General features: G+C 42.5%; 1 long non-coding RNA gene across 2 annotated transcripts in view; it reads right to left on the reverse strand.

Moving 5' to 3' along the window:
• Window positions 1-776: 776 nt before the first annotated feature.
• The window catches only part of LOC138264354 (uncharacterized), a 40,831-nt gene continuing 22,971 nt past the window's right edge, over window positions 777-18,636 (reverse strand). Inside the window, exon 3 of one of the 2 annotated variants that reach the window (XR_011199292.1) lies at window positions 777-1,133. This is a non-coding gene — a long non-coding RNA (uncharacterized lncRNA). Of the gene's footprint in view, window positions 1,134-17,441; window positions 17,512-18,636 lie in introns of those variants that run through there. The other variant, XR_011199294.1, reaches the window with a different exon arrangement.

The following is an 18,636-nucleotide window of genomic DNA, read 5'->3' on the forward strand; positions in this document are numbered from 1 at the left end:
CTGGCAAACTTCATCCCAACCTGTATCATTACCTAGAAATTGAAAAGCAAAAGAACAATGTTTTCAGGAAATGAGACAGGTGCAGTACTTAGCAAGTAGTCTGAATCCTCAAGTTTAAAATAAAAAATAAACAAATGGCTGAACTACTACTGGCAAAAATCTAAGAGCCTCCTATGTTGGGAGGTTCAGACTGCCTGGAAAACATGGATTGCTTTTTACATTACTAAACCTACTAAGTTTCATAGTACATTACTCGTCTGTTTTTACAGAAACTCCTAATTAAATTGACATTTTTTAAATTGTCCATTTTTGTGTTCAAACTAAGGGCCTAATTAAGAGTCTGGTGATCACTAAGCCACCAGGCCTGTGGTGGCGGTCTGGACCACTGCTGCTGTGGTGGTCTGATTGCCACATTGCAACCCTGGGGGTCCGCTTACCAGGGTACCACCGTCTCTGCCGGGAACGGTGATCCCAACGAGCTGACGGCGGGTGCAGGCTGCAATCAGCAAGGGCAGCGATGCACGCAGTGCCACTCTGCTGATTACAACCTGGTTCTCTGGCAGCCTTTGCATGCGAGTTTCACCACCATAAAATGGCTGGCGGAGAACCGGTCCCCCTGCCCAGCACTCTCATAATGCATAGTCCGCTGTACAGACAGTGTACATTACAAGGGTGCTGGGGCCCCCTGCGTGTGGTAGCATTGCTGCCAGCCCCATTATGAGCCAGCGACAATGCTGTTGCCACTTTCCCGCTGGGGCTGGCAGGGAGGTCACAACTACAGTGGTGGCTACCATATCAGGAGTTTGGCGGATGGGTACACCCATTCGCCAAACTTGTAATCAGGGTCTAAATTTTCTACTTGGAGAACGCTTCTTTTTTCAGCTGTTGGTGATATTTTTAACAATCCACTCACCAACAGTCAAAGGCAATCCCAAAGTCCAGTTCTGGCAAACACAGTCCAAATTGCTGAATCCATCCTTGTTGCATCGAAAAAGAAACAACTTTCCATGCCCAAGGAAACTTGAAAAATGTAAAAAAAAAAATTTAATCATCCTTCATAAGCCCAAAGGAAAAAAACTAATCTGATGTCCCTTGAAAGTCTCTGCTGTCTTCCTTGTTTGAAAGTTAAACATCTGTGGGAAAAAGAAAACTATGTCAAAGATTCATAAATGGCTGTTTATTTTACATATATTTTTACAAAGAAGTATTTTACATGTTAAGATCCTTCTTTTTAAATCTGATATTTAAAAAGAAAAAACAACTGCCCGATATGTATGTATGATCAGAACATCTATAGGGATGTAAAACTGATTAAAAGTAACATATCATGATTCAGAACAACATTTCACTACTAGGTACCTTCCTCCCTCAAAGTAAATTGCTTTACTTATAACTGAATTTTAAAATATTAAGTCAATCTCAACTACTGCAGCTCCTCTGTGCTTCCGATCTTGACTGTGATGTTCCGCCGACTGTAGTAACAATAGACGCATAAAAAAGAACCTAACCCTGTAAAGTAAAAACTGAAAATGGCCCAATTTTCCCAGTGAAATGAATGGGAGATTGTTTTAAAATGATAAAATCTATTGTTAATACAATTATTTTGCACCTAAATAATTTGTTTTCTCTATTTTTTTAAATAATTTAATAATTTATATATTTTACATGTTTGTATGCTAATAAAATATTTTGAATACAGTTTACAAGTTTTTCTTATTGTAGGATTTATTGTTACCATTTCATGTTTTTCTTAGGTATATATTATCTACTTTTATGTATTATTTGTCATGTATAAATATATGAGCATGATTATCTGTCCACAACCAGTAACCTTATATCCCTTCCATGCCATGTCTAAAAGTTATAGTACAATGGTTTTTTGTTTATCTAATAAATACATTTATTATAAATTTGAACTTAAAAAAATAGTACATGTGTATTAATATTTATTACTTGTTATTAATACACTTCCCCACCCAAAACCTCGATTTCCATTGCATCCCATGCCTAAATGTTATTGTACATTATTATTTAATTCAGTTAATCAATAAATATAGCAATATATTGCATTGGTAAAACGTAATACTCAAGTATCAATAGTAAATACCTGAGTATTATTATACTTCCCTACCCAATAGCCCTACATCCCTCCCATCCTTTGTGTCAGAGTTATTGTTCAATGGGTTTTACTTTATCTAATAAATACACGTAATATTACTTTGAACATAAACATTTATTTAAGTATTGTTAGTTAATGTCTGATTATTAATACATGCCCCTACCCAATGCATCTATTTCCCATGCACCCTGGGCCTAAAACGTATTTTCTTTATTTATTTATTCAATCAATAAATGTAGCTACATATTGTATATTGAAAAAGAATACTCAAGTATTAATACTTAATGCCTCAATATTGATATACTGCCCCACCTTGTACCCCTTTATCCCTTGCCTGCACCTTAGTATACGTTATTTAATGTATTCAATTAATAAATCAGTACATTGCATTTTAAAAATTAATACTCTAGTATTTATGGTTGATACCGGAGAATTATATGCTTCCCCACCCACTGACTCTATATCCCTTGCATATGGTGTCTAAAAATTAAAATACATTATTTCATTTATTTAATTAATAAATTTAACAACAGTTTAAATTTTTATTATGAATACCTGTGTATTGCTATCTAGTACTGGAGTATTAATAATACACTTCCCCACCCAATACCCCTCTATCCCTTCAATCCTGTACCTAAGACTTTTATATTTTGTTTAAAAAAAAATATCAGTAAATTTAATATTTTACATTTTTGTATTCCATACCTAAAATGTATTATACATTTTAAAAATTATTTTATAATTAAAGTTAATAAATTACTGATTAAATAGAAATTTAACCAGAAAGCTGTTTCTGCATTCATTATAATTTTATGCTGTGTCTGATAAGCGCATGGGTGGTAAAGGAATGTGTGGTAAAGGTTGTTTTCCCTTTAGGGCCAGTTTGCAGTACTTATAAACGTTTGAGCTGGCACATTAATCTCAAATAAACATTTTGCCCCGGTTTGTGTCACTTTTATGACTCAAAACTGGTGCAAAATGTTAGCAAATTTACCCGAGACTCATATACACTTTCAATCAGGTCTGTGTTAGTTACCTAACATAAAAACAGTGCAAGGTTTTGTGGAAGGATTTACTTTTCGATGGATGTTGTTAATATGATGCAAATCCCTATGTACTAATGAGTATATACAGGGATCTAACCCAAAACACTACACCTGCTCAAGGCAAGCATAATAAGGAGAAGGGCTTTCATTTCTGTATACATTACCAACTTTCCATATTTGCAGTCTCCTAATGTACATATATAGATTTGGACACTTGTTAAAGCAATGCTTTTGTTCTAGAAGGGATAAATGAATATGTTTAAAAATGCACATACTTTTGCAGTATGGTGCAAGGGAATCTCCATCAGTGTATGGCAGTCAAAGTATCACTAGTGCTGGGAAAAAGAAAAATAACTTCATATCTTGGTTGCTTGGTTGCTATCTTGGTTGCTATGGTGTTTTCTTCATAACTGACTTTGACAGAATGTAATTCACCATGTTTGTATGAGGCACAACATGCTATGGAAAATATCAAATATGCCCCTTTAAATTACAGAAATATACTTTAACATTTAGACACAAACATAAAATACCCCATATTGTTCTATTTTTTTAAACAAGAAAGGTGGTTCTAACAAGGACCTTTTTTATTTTTAGTGCATTTTTTATTTTTTTCTTTAATCTTTCGATTTCGGATGTTCAATTGTAAAACAGGAAAAAACTGGGCATCAATTTTTGTTTTGTTTTTAAACCTACTTCTCGTAGTCGGGTTGGTTTGCTGCCACCTGCTTGTCATAAACTGCATTTACTCTGCTTTCCTATAGAATTAATTTTGCAGCACTTAGTGCAATTCAACCTTGCATTTGCATAAAAGCATTTATATCTTTTTGAATGGCAAAGACTTACGGTGGTAAAGAGTTACCAGGTTGTAGACTTGGAAGAGAAGCAGAAGATGTTGATGTCCTCTAGTCTTCCTACTGTTTCCTTTATGCAACATTCAGATGCCTGCTGCACCAAACACTGAAGTATGTCATAATTCCAGAAGTACCAGAGGAGTACGTTTCACTAATGCCTAAACTGAATTACTTCTGACAGAAGCTGCATATTATTGGTTATGCCGAAACCTTGTTTTCTCCAGGTGGAACAGAAAAGAAATGCCAAACAACAGACTCTACAGATGTCCTTGGCTACTTTGGGTGGTCTCTAGTCTCCACCAGCTGCCATTGTTTCTAAACTGTAGAACTGATTACCCTAACAAAATAGACAAATTGCAAAAAGAGAAGCAAGAGCGTGCACAAGATATAGAAAAGCTCAAGTGCAAATTCCCAATGAGTGTAAATTATGGAGCTCAAAACGACTTCAACACAATTTAGCAGCAAGTTAGTACCCATTCCCTGCCACGTTCATCTACCCATGTGTTTCACATGCACCACTCACTGTCTTCTACACGAGCACTATGGGCCTCATTACGAGTCTGGCAGTCCAAGGACCACAACACTCACAGTGATGGTTAAACAGCCGCACTCCAGGTAGTCCGAGCGCCACATTACAACTTTGGCAATCAGACTGGCAGGGGACCCCAGTCACCAAGGTTCCCTACATGCTGATGGCGGCAGCAGTCATGGTCAGCTACGGTGGAGCTGAACTCAGCTGTGGTTAGAAAAGGGTGGGTGCACCACCGGAATAATGGCTGCATCCTCCCCGCTGCTTTGGCGGTCCCGTAGCAGGAATGCTAAAGTCATAGTGACCCCCCCCCATGTGTTCATTATACATTTAGTGCATATTGTCAAAGTAACGTTCATGCTGCTTCTAAGCCCTTCTTTTTCATCTTTGACAATATAACTGCACAAATCAACCATTGGTGCTGTTTGTCTTTTCTTTATAAATGAGTTATAATTTATGAGGTAATAGTGTAACTGCTACCTGTTGAGACATTGTTGTATGTTACCTAATTGAGCTGCCATCAACATTTGCAGCAGCACAACCAACTAGGCCCGAAAATGAATCTGCGGTGTGGAAGTTGTTTTTTTAAACCAGCTGGCCAAAAAAAAAAAAAAGAAATAAACAGTAGGTTATATACACCTTGTAACTTGCTGGCCTACACTCTATAGGTATGAGTGGGATGTGTTAAACACTTGCACGCTATAAGTTCCAACCTTATAGCTCAAGCAGTGTAAGCGGACATAACAGGGAGCAGAAGGTACAGAAACTGCACCCTTGGAAGTCCATTGCCAACAGTAAGAGGAGGATGACAACATCATGCAGCAATATACTATCTATTGTAAGCACTATCTGAAAGTTGTGGCTTCTGGGGAGACAAATAAAATAATATTTTCTAGAGCCATGGCACGCCATATGAAGAAAGAACACAGAGCTGTGCAACAAAACATAATAAATAAAAGAAAAACTTTAAAAATGTAATAATACAGTGTAAAATAAAGTAGTTAAACACTGTTAAATAAATGTATAACAAATGTAAAATGTTTCTTACTAAAAAAAGTGAAAGAAATATTTTAAAAAAAAACAAATAGCTCAGAGGCAAAGCAGTGCGTCAAACTTCCTGTGCACACAACTACAGGTTCTGTGCAGAGGGGTTGAGGCCAGATCTGGTACTCCACCCCACTCCGCATGGCCCAATGCCAGGAGCGGTGTGATTGCCCAGCTGAAGGTGTTACACATGATACAATTCAAGTAGGATAGGAAATCACTGAAGAAACAGAATTTAAAGGGACATTAGATTTACTTGACACAATCAGAACTAACATTTAAAAAAAACACAGAAATTTGCCAGTTATATTTTAGGCAAGTAACAATACATTGTGCACTGTGTCAAGGCCACTTAACACAAAATGGATTGACACTTGTCTACTGAACCCCTCCTTGGCCCCAGCCCCTGGAGATTAGCTCTCAAAACGCACCTCAGTTTGCATACTGGCAACTGCTACCATGGGGAGGTGGGCTTTTTGGGTAAGGGACACACCTCTGTTGGGAGACAGGTCTGGGGCACTGTGCCTTTACTGACTACAGCAATGGCCTTTGTTGAATGCCACGAAGGTGGACTGCTTCTCAAAGTCTAGATGTCACCATACATTCCTGAATTAAAAGACATAAAAGTAATTTCTTAGTTAATGGGAAACAGCATATTATTGGCTAGCGTTTTCACAAGAAACATTGCTTCAGTCCCTTATCTAAAGGCCAGCCTTTATCTGATCTTAAAACTTATCTGACTCAGTTTTTAAAAAATAAAAATAAAATAATAATAAATTCTGATATCTTAAAAGGTCAGCTGGCTTTTCAGCCAAAAGTTCTAATAAAGTATTGAAATGGGCTAGTGCACTAACCTTTTCACATGTGGAGTCTTCATCTCCTGTGCGAACCTGCACTGTTGCATATGTGCATGTTTATTTACATTGCGAAAGCTGAATTGAAAATATATTCAAATGAAAGGAGGAGTCAGTGATGGGGAATCTCTATTATCCTTTATTATGCTTTGTTGCAGCAGGAATCTCTGAGCATCCACCAGAGAGCCTTATTTAGCTTACAAACTAGTTAGCTTATCTACCTTTGTAACCACATAGGAAATTACAAAAAACTACGATCCCAACAGAAATTTATCAAAGAGAACAAAGGTCCTTGAAAGAGTGCAGCAATAGCAAAGAGTTTTCAGACAGTTTGCTGCTTATTTGCCAACAGTTGATTAATTTCCTTCCTTACTCATCGCTTCTAACCTTAACACCACAATGGGGAGCGGTAGTATCTGTGATTAATTTCATGAGAACAGCAGCACAATGTCAGCTTCCTTAACAGTACTTAGGCCCTGATAACAATTCCACTAAGCTAAGCAATAGATAAACATTTCCTTTGATGATTTATGAGCCACAAAGAGAACATTTGCAATTGAAGGATTTCTTTAAGCACATATTCCAACTGACATTTTCCATAAACCCAGGCACTCCCTACTAACTGGTAAACACGTTTTTCCTCTCTTAACCCATGTAGTCCAGGAGACAAGAATATTTTTTAAATGCATTCTGTGTCTTGAAATATCTGATTAAATTGTTGTTCTTTTGGATGCGAACATCAGTAGGTGGGGGCAGGACCTGGCTTGGAGCACTTGTGTAAACTATTGTAAGAACTCAATTTTTTTTATTTTTTTTTTTTAACATGCTAATTTTTGATATACAACAAATAATCATCTTACACATGCAAATAGGGCTGACTTGTGTTACTGACAGATACAAAGCAGTAACATGAGATTCGCTTGCACATACATCTGCCAAGGGCAGAAGCGTAGGCTAGGTGCCTCCTACTGGCCCAAGGGGACTCATTAGCACATTTGTTTCTTCAGGATTCCCAGCAGTATATATGGTTTCTCCCATAGTGCTGTCTGTGGGTATGGGTGTGAGTGTAGCATCTCAGGTTATTCACTGGGAGAATTACAATCTAAAAAGATGCCACTGGGAACCTTGGGCCAGATGTAGCAAGCAGTTTTGCCCATTCTGTGTCTATGGGAAAATGTGTTCTTACATATGGCCCCTTATCCCTTACTAAGGGGATCAGTATCAAGGATGGGCAGGGTGACAGTACAGTGCTGTGGAGGAAATGTACCCTGTGAAGCATTGCAATTTTCCAATGGGGTTGTGCTGGGTGAGTATGGGCTCCATCTTGGGAGGGCTTATTGTCGCTTCCTACCTCTCCCATTTTGGTCTCTTAGGTGGAACAGCGCACCCCACACTCTGCCCTCACCCAAATGCCCAGTGGCTGCTGACCACTCTGCCGCCTGGTGCACACAGGGAGTTCTATCTGGGTTCTACCTGAGAGGTGGCTAAGGGTTCTGGCTGGCACCTCAGTCACTCTCGCTACTCCGCTGTTAATGATCCTTCTGCAGGTTCACCTACAGTTAATATTCCTTCTGCAGGTTCATCTACACAAACTTTGACTTCCCCTAGTCAAGTTTGATTGTCATCTAGGACCTCTGCCAGGGCCATTTCTGACCCCCTAGAGCTGATCCGAGGACCCCACTTTTACCTTTTATTGGTAGTCGAGGCGAGCTCTGTGCACAAAGGGCAAGAACTGGTCTTGGTCTCATGAATGCACGCATCCTGGGAGTTCAGCTCTCATTGGTATGTATTAGCTCAAGAATTACCATAGTTATCAAAGTAACAGATGAAGCAGTCAAAGGAACCATAAATGATTTAATAAGCCATTTGCAGTTTCATTGTACCGGCTGTCAGTACTTACATGTGCATGGCTTAATCTCTGAAGTATCCAGAAGGGATGAATATCAATTTAACTATCACAGTGAAAAACTCAATTATTCACTAGAAGATAATTTCTTTTATTAACAAATTCAGCAATTAAACTATAGTGTCCACAGATACCTGTGCACCCAAAGAAATTGTATATACAACTACTAGAAATATACAATATATACATATTATACATCACACAAGACAACCAAAATTCCATTAAAGCACCGTAACAAATATGATCAACGAAGTCAATCAATGACCCGCAGTCAAAAACAGAGGAGATGACAGTAATCCATGGGGCGTATCATGTCCCAGTGGAAAAGGAGCAATCACCGAGAAAAAAGTCCGATACAGTCCATAATTGCTTAACTCATAGTTCATAAATTCCAAGAGTCACTCCTCGAAGAATACAGTCGACGCGTTTCGGCCTTAGCAAATCCGGCCTCCTCAGGACAATAGAGACAGTGCCTGTATATACAACATACAAAAGTTACCAAAACCATTATGGTTCATACCAACTATACCAACACACAGGAGGTGAGATCCCCCACCTATTCAATAGAGAAACACCCAAGGTGCACAAAAGCAAAAAGGTAGCAAGTGAACAAAACCCAGAAAAAATCTAAGTGGAAACATGCTTCCCAGGGCAGGAGCTTTAGCTACTAGCAAGGTGGTCGCAAACAAATTGCATCTAATCCCAAAGGCGGAAACCCAACCGAGTTATAAAACCACTTCGTAGCTGTGTAAGATATAGATAAAGCTACAACAATAGAAAGAAAAACAAATAGACAACTATGTATGCAAAAAGAATAAGTATGAGGGGCATAGCCAGAGGGACTGACCTGGATAAAGATGGAAAAATCAATAGAGTACACAAAGCCGCTAATTTATCTAGAGAAACCGGAGAAATTAAAAGAATACAACCACCGGTTATTGATCCAAACAGCATAAACGCCGTCGCTACAGTGAACCAAATGTAAATCATAGCGCATACCTTTCAGCAATTAATGTCAGGCGGCTGGTATCCACATTACCGAACGGGCGTTCACAGAAATAACAGCTGTTTGTTAAACGAGCGCACACGCAGTGCGCGTTTAAATGAAAGATCAAAACCCCGGGAAAGGCTCTCTGGCTATGGGAAAACATGATAAACATCAAGAAGGTGACTGCAGCATGTCGAACTACGACAATGGAATGTAGGCACCATCTTGAACTGTGTACTTATACAAAATAAAATAACAAACACTTGCAGAGCCATCTGGCCCTTACAAAACATAACTGGTACATTAAAAATACAGGGGGTCATTCCAAACTTGGCGGGCGGCTACTGCCGCCCGCCAGGCGGAAACCACCATTTGGCCGCCATGCTTCTGACTGGATCAACCAGGCAGTTGCACCTGCTGGAGGAAGAAGGGGGCTGCAAGTCTGTCTAGGACTGACCTTTACACCTCGCGGGAGTCTCCTGCGGGAGGTTCTGCTCACCTACGGTGGGCTGGCGGGGTCAGCAATCTCACAGGTACTGGTGGACCCAGTCTGCTCCATAATGACAGAATAAAGAGCTGCACAGAGGCACAGCCTGGGCATGCCATACGGATGTCAGCCTGGGTGGCTGTGACAGGGAACAGTTGTTCCGAAGTGGTAAAGAAATGCACTGGGTGGAAAAGGGCAACAGCGTGGCGTGTAGGGACCACACTACCAGGGGCACCCAAGTTTAGCACCACCCAACTCCATCTACTTTGGTTAGACCACTGGGGGACACAACACAAGTTGCCAGACTGCTTGGCCTTCGCCCTGATTGGTGGACTCAATTAAAGGCAGACCTTAGCGTTGGACTGTCTAGGAGGGTGGAAGCTCTTTGCTTGAAACAGTTGAGGCTGATCAAGCAGTCCATCCATAAACAGACTGCAAATGCCCAGTCGAGCAGAGAACAGTGCTGGCTAAACCATCGTAGGACACCCTGCACAGTGATGTCAGTTTTGTATACTTACCTATTTGCCTGGAAGGCAGGTTTGGAGGAAAGGTCTGTCTAAGAAGAAACATTACTTCAGCTGCTTATCTAAAGACCAGCCTTTATCTGATCTTGAAACTTGCCTACTCTCCATGGAAGCAGGTTTGAAGGAAAGGCCTAACAAAAAACATTACTTCAGTCGGTTATCTAAAGGCCAGCGTTTATCTTAAGGGCAGCCACATGCAGGTGGGCCCGGACCCTCACAGCACCCAGGAAGTACAACCAGATGACAAACATGGTCCCAGACTTTGGCCCTACCACACACAGAGAGAGTGCACTTTTTGGAATCTGTGCATACTGATTGATAGGATTCCATCAAGTGAATGTATCAGACCTCCTGGAGTCCTGGCTGGGCTCGAAGAGTCAAATGAGCTCTTATCAACACAGGACTAGCCTGGCACTTGTGGCACCCACAGAGTAGAACCAGATGACAAATGGGTCCTGAGTACCTTGTCCCTAATAATCCGAAGGACGGTTACCTGCCTTTCTTGTAATCTGTGCACCGAGGAGGGCATTTGAGTGAATGTATCTGACCTCTAGATCACTAGGTGGGATTGAAGAGTCAAGTGAGCCCTCACTGGGACTTTCAGGGCACCCAGCTATCTGAGTGTGTCATGAATTCCTATGGCATGCATAACAACATGGCCGGGCTAACAGCAACCATATGGTCTGAATTGAAGGGCACCCATCTGGTCACACCATGTTGTATGAATTAGACTCTGTTTACTATTGTAGGGGCTCGCAAGGCCAGGGTCTCATAGCTCAAGCTGGGCCTTAGGCATGGGGCTGTGGAGGAGATAGGGGGCTCGGACACATTTATTTCACCTCAGCGAAACAGGGGATCTTTCCCAAGACCTGCAGAAACTCATCCTGGATACTCTGCCATGGAAGCGGGCCAAAGAAGGAACCCTTGGGCCAGAGTCTTCATCCCAGGGCTAGTAGGACCTTTGACTGGGGGCCTGGTCAGAGCTTTTTCAGCTGGTTAACTAGGTAATCCTCTCTAGGCCTGTGTGACCCATCCTGTGCGCTAAGTGACACTGTGAGCCAGAGAAGGGAGCCCCAGGCCGGGGGCTTTCATCTCAGGGCCACCCAGTTCTCTGAACCAGGGCCAGGCCAAGCTTTTCCACCCAGACAGAGGAGCTTCTCCCAGGTCCACAGGACTCTGTCTTGGATTTGAAGTAAAAATGTGGGCCAGAGTAGGGAGCCATGGTCCGGGGGCTTTCACTCTACTTCCAGATGGAGCTCTGACCCAGGGCCTGGTCAGAGCGTTTTCACCCAGGACCCTGTCCTGGGCACTTAGCGACATACCAAGCCAGATAATGGAGGCTCAGGGTCACAGGCTTCCACACCCAGGGCACTGAGAGCTCTGACCCACGGCCCAGTCAGTGCTTCTTAACCTGGCCAGGCAGAGAAGCACTCCTCGAGCTTGCGGGATCCCGTCCCAGGGACTTTGCAACACAATAGGCCAAGGAAAGGAGCACTGAGCAGGGGGCTTCCACCCCTAGGCCAACTGGAACTATGACCCAGAGTCTGGTCAGAGCTTCTAAACATGGCCAAGCAGAGGAGCCCTTCCTGAGCCTGCTGGACCCTGTCGGGAGCTCCAAGTGACAAAGAAGCCAGAGAAGGAGCCCAGGGATGGAGGCATCTGCCCCAGGGCCAGCTAGAGCTCTGGCCCACGGGCCAGTTAGAGCTTCTTAACCCAGTCAGGCATGTGGGATCTTGTCTTGGGGACGTTGCACCATATTGGTTCCTGGAAGGGAGCCCAGGGCAGGGGCTTTCACCCCCACACTAGCCAGAGCTCTGATTCAGGGCCCAGTGACAGCTTCTGTACCCAGCAAGGCAGAGGAGCCCTCAGTGAGCCTGAGGGACTCAGTCCTGGGCTTTAACTGACATGGTAGGTCGAGAGTGGAGCTCAGGAAAGGAGGCTGCCTCCCACAGCTTATTATCCCAGCCAAGCAAGAGAGCCCTCCAAATGCCTGCAGGACCCCATCCAGGGCACTTTGCAACACAGCAGGCTAAGGGAAGTGAATCAGAGCTCTGACCCAGGGCACAGCCAGAGCGTCTAAACCCAGGCAAGCAGGGTATATGTCCCTGGGCTGAAGGTCTTGGTCCCGGGCACTCTGAGAGGCAGTGGATCCTTGGTCCTTTGAGCCTTTCATTAATGGTTTTTCCTGTATGTTGTTGGCATATTTTTCATGTGTGTAGGGATATACTTTCTCATTGCTAAACTTTCAGATGTCTTTTTGCAATTTGCTAATTTTACTTTGTGTGAGAAAGCCTTTAAACTCTGTAATCTCTTTGTTCACTTTGTCTACTTGCTTCCTGAAAAATGTTGCCTGTAACTGGGTTTTCAAATTATCTTGGCTTAAATTCTGATCAGCAATGCATTCAACAGATGTTTTCTTTTATTTATTATAAGACTCAAGCAGTGATGCAATTGACACCACACTGTTAGGGACCAGTTTTTTTAATAAACTGTTTATCCTTCAATAAAATGTGATATTTATTGATTACGACCAAGGCCAATTGGTGCTACATTGGCTCCTAAGTGCTCAGTCGTAACTGCACTATGAGGCAATGTCTTTAACTAGTGATTCTCAACGTGCAACCTGTGCAAGTGCTTGAGTGATGTTTGTGTAGCTTCTTAGTGGTGGTGATGATACAATTGACAATGCCATCTCTTCTGAGAAGCAGAGACCCAGTTCTTCTGCTATGGCACCTATGCTGGTTTGAATCTTCAAGCCAGGCAATATCTAGTCAGATTATGATTAAATATCACCAAAATGACAACCCCCACAGCTGCACTCTGCTCAGCATACAGATACACCTTACGTCCAGATATACAAAATCTGGTCTGGGAGGTAAAGAGATCTTTCTTATAGGGGTAACAGGATCCTATCTCCCTAATGTCATAAACTCACACAATGAAATCCTGTACCAGTTGACTGTCACTGTTACCAATTGAAAATATGGGGAAAATGCCTATGGACAGACAAGCAAGTTATTTGTTTTTAAATACCCTTACCCTCTTAGTGGCATACTTGATCATCATGTCTCATCCTGGTCACTATAAACCAGGATGGGCTCAGCCATATTTCAGGGAGCTCGTTTGATACTATTGGACAGGCACCCTATAATGTAAATGCCTCAGGTTACTCCAGTATCTCTTTCTTATTGGGTTTCCCAGTCATGGTTAAAATATTTAAGTGGGTGTAAAACAGGGATTATGATTATATCCCATACACCCCATATGGTCTTGACATGTTTCAGTCTTTAAATTTGGCCTCTGTACATCCTAGGTTTTCATCAGAACTGGCATATTTCCTGGTTATGTGGTTATGGTGTGGTCCTTTTTTAACAGTCAAGGAAGATATATAAGGACAACATATAACGTAATACCAAATATGCAGGCTTATTTTGCCTGTTGTAGAATGCACCTTTAAGTGTCTGGCCAGAATGAACACTTTGATCACCAGATGTTCACATATGCTAATGTGTTCAATAGCATGATTATGTGGCGGGATTGGTTGAAAGAACCTGCCAGGATGTAAATCTTCCTCAGATGAGCTGGTAATCGGCTTTCAGAGTAAACAATACCAACAACCCCTATTGTTAAGTATAGTATGAATTCATCATGCAGTATGTAGAAAAATGGCTCCTTGTTGCAGTTACCCCCCCCCACACACACACTTTTTGCCTGATATTGATGCTGACTTGACTGAGAAGTGCTTGGACCCTGCTAACCAGGCCCCGGCACCAGTGTTCTTTCACTAAAAATGTACCATTGTTTCTACAATTGGCACAACCCTAGAACACAGATATGTGTCCCTTGTAACAGGTACCAGTGGTACCAAGGGCCCTGCGACCAGGGAAGGTGCCTAAGGCCTGCAGCATGTGTTGTGCCACCCTAAGGGACCCCTCACCTAACACATGCACACTGCCATTGCAGATTGTGTGTGTTAGTGGGGAGAAAAAGGGTAAAGTTGACATAGAGTCCCCCTCAGGGTGCCATGCACACCAAACACTGCCTGTGGCATAGGTAAGTCACCCCTCTTGCAGGCCTTAAAGTCCTAAAGCAGGGTGCACTATACCAAAGGTGAGGGCATAGCTGCATGAGCAATATGCCCCTACAGTGTCTAAGTCCATTCTTAGACATTGTAAGTACAGTGTGGCCATATTAAGTATATGGTCTGGGAGTTTGTCAAAACGAACTCCACAGTTCCTTAATGGCTACACTAAATACTGGGAAGTTTGGTATCAACATTCTCAGAATATTAAACCCACACTGATGCCAATACTGGATGTATTAACAAGTGCACACAGAGGGCATCTTAGGGGTGTCCCCTGTATTTTACCTAATCCTTCAGTGCAGGGCTGACTGGTCTGTGACAGCCTGCCACTGAGAGATGAGTTTCTGACACCCAGGGCTGAGAGCCTATGTGCTCTCTGGGGCCAGAAACAAAGCCTGCACTGGGTGGAGGTGCTTCTCACCCCCCTCTTACAGGAACTGTAACACCCAGCAGTGAGCCTCAAAGGCTCAGGCTTCATGTTTCAATGCCCCAGGGCACTCCAGCTAGTGGAGATGCCCACCCCCCGGACACAGCCCCCACTTTTGGTGGCAAGTCCTGGAGATGATGAGAAAAACAAGGAGGAGTCACCCCGTCCGCCAGGTCCACCCTAAGGTGACCAGAGCTGAAGTGAACACCTCCTTGGAAAATCCTCCATCTTTGGAGGATTTAGCCTAATAGGGATAGGGATGTGGTCTCCTCCCCAAAGGGAGTGAGCACAAGGAGGGTGTGGCCACCCTCAAGGACAGTAGCAATTGGCTACTGCCCTGTGACCCTAACACACCCCTAAATTCAGTATTTAGGGGCGACCCTGAACTCAGGAAATCAGATTCCTGAAGATCTAACAAGAAGAAGGACTGCTGACCTGAAAACCCTGCAGAGAAGAAGGAGACGCCAACTGCTTTGGCCCGAGCCCTACCGGCCTGTCTCCAGTTTCAAAGAACCTGCAACAGCGACGCATCCAGTGGGTCCAGCAATCTCTGCTGACTCAGAAGAATGCCCTGCAAACCCAAAGGACCCAAAAGCTCCTGTGGACAGCGGCTCTGTCCAAAGCAATAAAGAAGAAATCATCTTTAAAGGGACTCCCACCACTCTGCACCCGACGCCCCCGGCCAGTGTCCAGAGAAACCAACACCGCATAGAGGACCCCCAGGTGACTCCAACGACATGTCCACCTTGAGGCGACCTCCCTGCACTCCCACGATGACGCCTGCAAAGAGAAACCAGAGGACCCCCTGACCACAACTGCCCGGCACTGCACTCCCAGCCCCCAGGCCCGAGAGGAACCAACTACCAGTGCAGGAGTGACCAGCAGGCGGCCCTCATCTTTGCCCAGTTGGTGGCTGGCCCGAGAAGCCCCCCTGTGCCCTGCCTGCATCGCCAGAGTGACCCCCATATCCCTCCACTGATTCCAATACAAAACCTGACGCCTTGTTTGCACACTGCACCCGGCCACCCTTGTGCCGCTGAGGGTGTATTTTGTGTGCCTGTTTGTGACCCCTCCAGTGCTCTACAAAACAACCCTGGTCTGCTCCCCGAGGACGCAGGTACTTACCCGCTAGCAGACTGGAACCAGAGCACCCCTAGTTTCTATAGGCACCTATGTTATTTGGGCCCCCTCTTTGACCTCTGCACCTGACTGGCCCTGTGTTGCTGGTGCTGGGTGTTTGGGATTGACTTGGACTCCCAGAGACTTCATTATTAGGTGCTTTATTTACCTGACAAACTAACCTCCCCCAGGAACTGCTGAATTTTACACTGTGTCCAGTTTTAAAATAGCTTATTGCCATTTTATGCTAAACTGTGTACATTATTGTTTTGATTCAAAGTTCTATATTTACCTATGCCAAGTACCTTACAATTTATGTACTTACTTGAAATCTGAAACTCACGGTTCTAAAATAAATTAAGAAAATAATATTTTTCTATATAAAAACGTATTGGCCTGGAGTTAAGTCATTGAGTGTGTGTTCCAATTTATTGCCTGTGTGTGTACAACAAATGCTTAACACTACCCTCTGATAAGCTTCACTGCTCGACCACACTACCACAAATAGAGCATTAGTATTATGTATTATTGCCACTATCAACCTCTAAGGGGAACCCCTGGACTCTGTGCACACTAGCTCTCACTTTGAGATAGTATATACAGAGCCAGCTTCCTACACAGTACTTTGGAAGAAGAAGTAAATTAAACTTCACTATGTTCAACATTTGTTGCCATTATTTGCTTTCCACAAATTGCAGAAAGCATGTAGGTTTATTTATATTCTCCTCAGAAAGTCCAGATTTGATCTACAGCAATTAACACGGGTGACAAAGTGTATTAGAGAAAGCATGACTGAGTACTGAATAGGACGACTATAGCACACAATAAACCACCTCAGACATGTATAAAACCTCAAGCCTTCACTTTCTTTCTCTTTTTCAAATTTAAGGAGCCTTCTTCACTTCCAGGAGTTTGACATCTTTTCAAGGAACATCTCATCTATATGGAAATACCAGACAACTGCCAGGCAGAGACTGAGAAGCTTTGCCTCACCCTTGTGACATAACCCTGTCTGCTACCCATCCATGTACAGCACGACAGGGCTTTGTAACTAGGTTTTTGTTTTGTATGTGCCATTGTATAAACAAACCCAAACAATAAGGATCGTAGATATTCTGATATTTTCTGGTATCTTTGTTTCTACATTTCTAGGGCATTAACAACAAAACAGACAGAGCATATACACATTACTTGGTCTATGCTCTCTTACCTGTAAAAAATGTTCTGGATATCCTTCTCATCTCTTTTCTCATATTTGTGTTCCTTTTCTGGCTTTGTTGCCTTCCAATATTTCTGAGGGGATTTCATGGATCAGACCCATCATTGTTCTGGCATGCCTTTCTGTGGTTTCTTTTTCTAGGACACCATATTCTTAACAAAAAAACTGTCACATATTTTGGCACAGTATCTGTCTGAGTGTTTTGGTGCCCTTACAGTGGGTGCGTCAGCTGAGTGGTCGACCCTGTAACCTCTGCCCATTATGAGAAAGAACTCCTGCCTTATTTCAGCTGCCGTTGCCGGAAAGAAACTCTGTCTCCAATTAGGAAGCAAGTGTAGTAGAGATGTATCAGAAAAAATAGAACACAATGGAAAAATAACAAAGCAGACAACTCCTGTGTAAAACAACCAGTATATAAAATTCTTGCATGGGGATGAACATTCCTTAAAGGCTTCCTTAAGGTACTTGTTGGAGGCTGCAGTTGCATCATTGTTACTGTTACTATTTTGCCATTTAGTACATTTTCAATAAAGATTGTAACTTGTACCCCAAACAAACCTTGGCAAAGTTGAGAGTGATGTTTAGTTTTTTTTCTACATATTTTTATTGTGAGCATACAGCCACCAGCTTTAGGCTGCATCAATTTGTCTTTTGTTTACTTTTATTTCAGTAGTGGAACAACTGGGGTATTCATGGTTAATAGGCAGTGGGTGATGATTCCCTTATAATGGAATTCGCACAAAATTTGTCTGATGTGGCCTCTGATTTCGACAGATACTGTTTTGGGACTTGCTATTCATCCTGTAACAAAATTACTTGCGGAACTGTCAAGAATGGACAATTTTTTGACCTTCAACAGGGCCCTCTTTCTGTTAGGTGTTCTGTCTCATAGAAGTGACTACCTTCTCCATTTGAAAGTGCAACTTAGGTGGCCCTGATCCACACCTGTCCCTCTCCTCTGGAAGAGTGAGGTGCGCCATTGAGTCTCATCTCCAAGATTCTGTGAGGAATAAGAATAATGTTCATCAGAGGATGTATATGTGTTTGGAGCCATAATGTCCCTCATTTCTCTCAAGTTATTCTCTTTCTGTTCTTCATAACTGTGACAGAATTGGGTTTGTTTTTCCTAAATCCTCTAGTTTTTTTCATTTTTCCTTGGGATCATTGCTTTAAATTTTCTATTCCTTTTGACTGCCTTTTTTTAATTTTGCGCATTAACTGGGGGTTCTGCAGCTTTGTGCATAGGGTATCTGTATGAAATTTGGTTATTACTGAGGGGCAGGTACCAAATTCAGGTAATAACCACAATTCTTGGGAGTTTGGACAAAATTTTGAGTTGTAAATACTGGATGACAGAAATATCAGAAAAAATATAGGGATACAAAAATACTGTGATGCAAAAATATTGTTGTCTAGAATATCTTTTTTTGGTAAGC

The sequence above is a fragment of the Pleurodeles waltl genome, chromosome 2_1, assembly GCF_031143425.1.
Source record: "Pleurodeles waltl isolate 20211129_DDA chromosome 2_1, aPleWal1.hap1.20221129, whole genome shotgun sequence".
In the NCBI taxonomy this organism is placed as follows: domain Eukaryota; kingdom Metazoa; phylum Chordata; class Amphibia; order Caudata; family Salamandridae; genus Pleurodeles; species Pleurodeles waltl.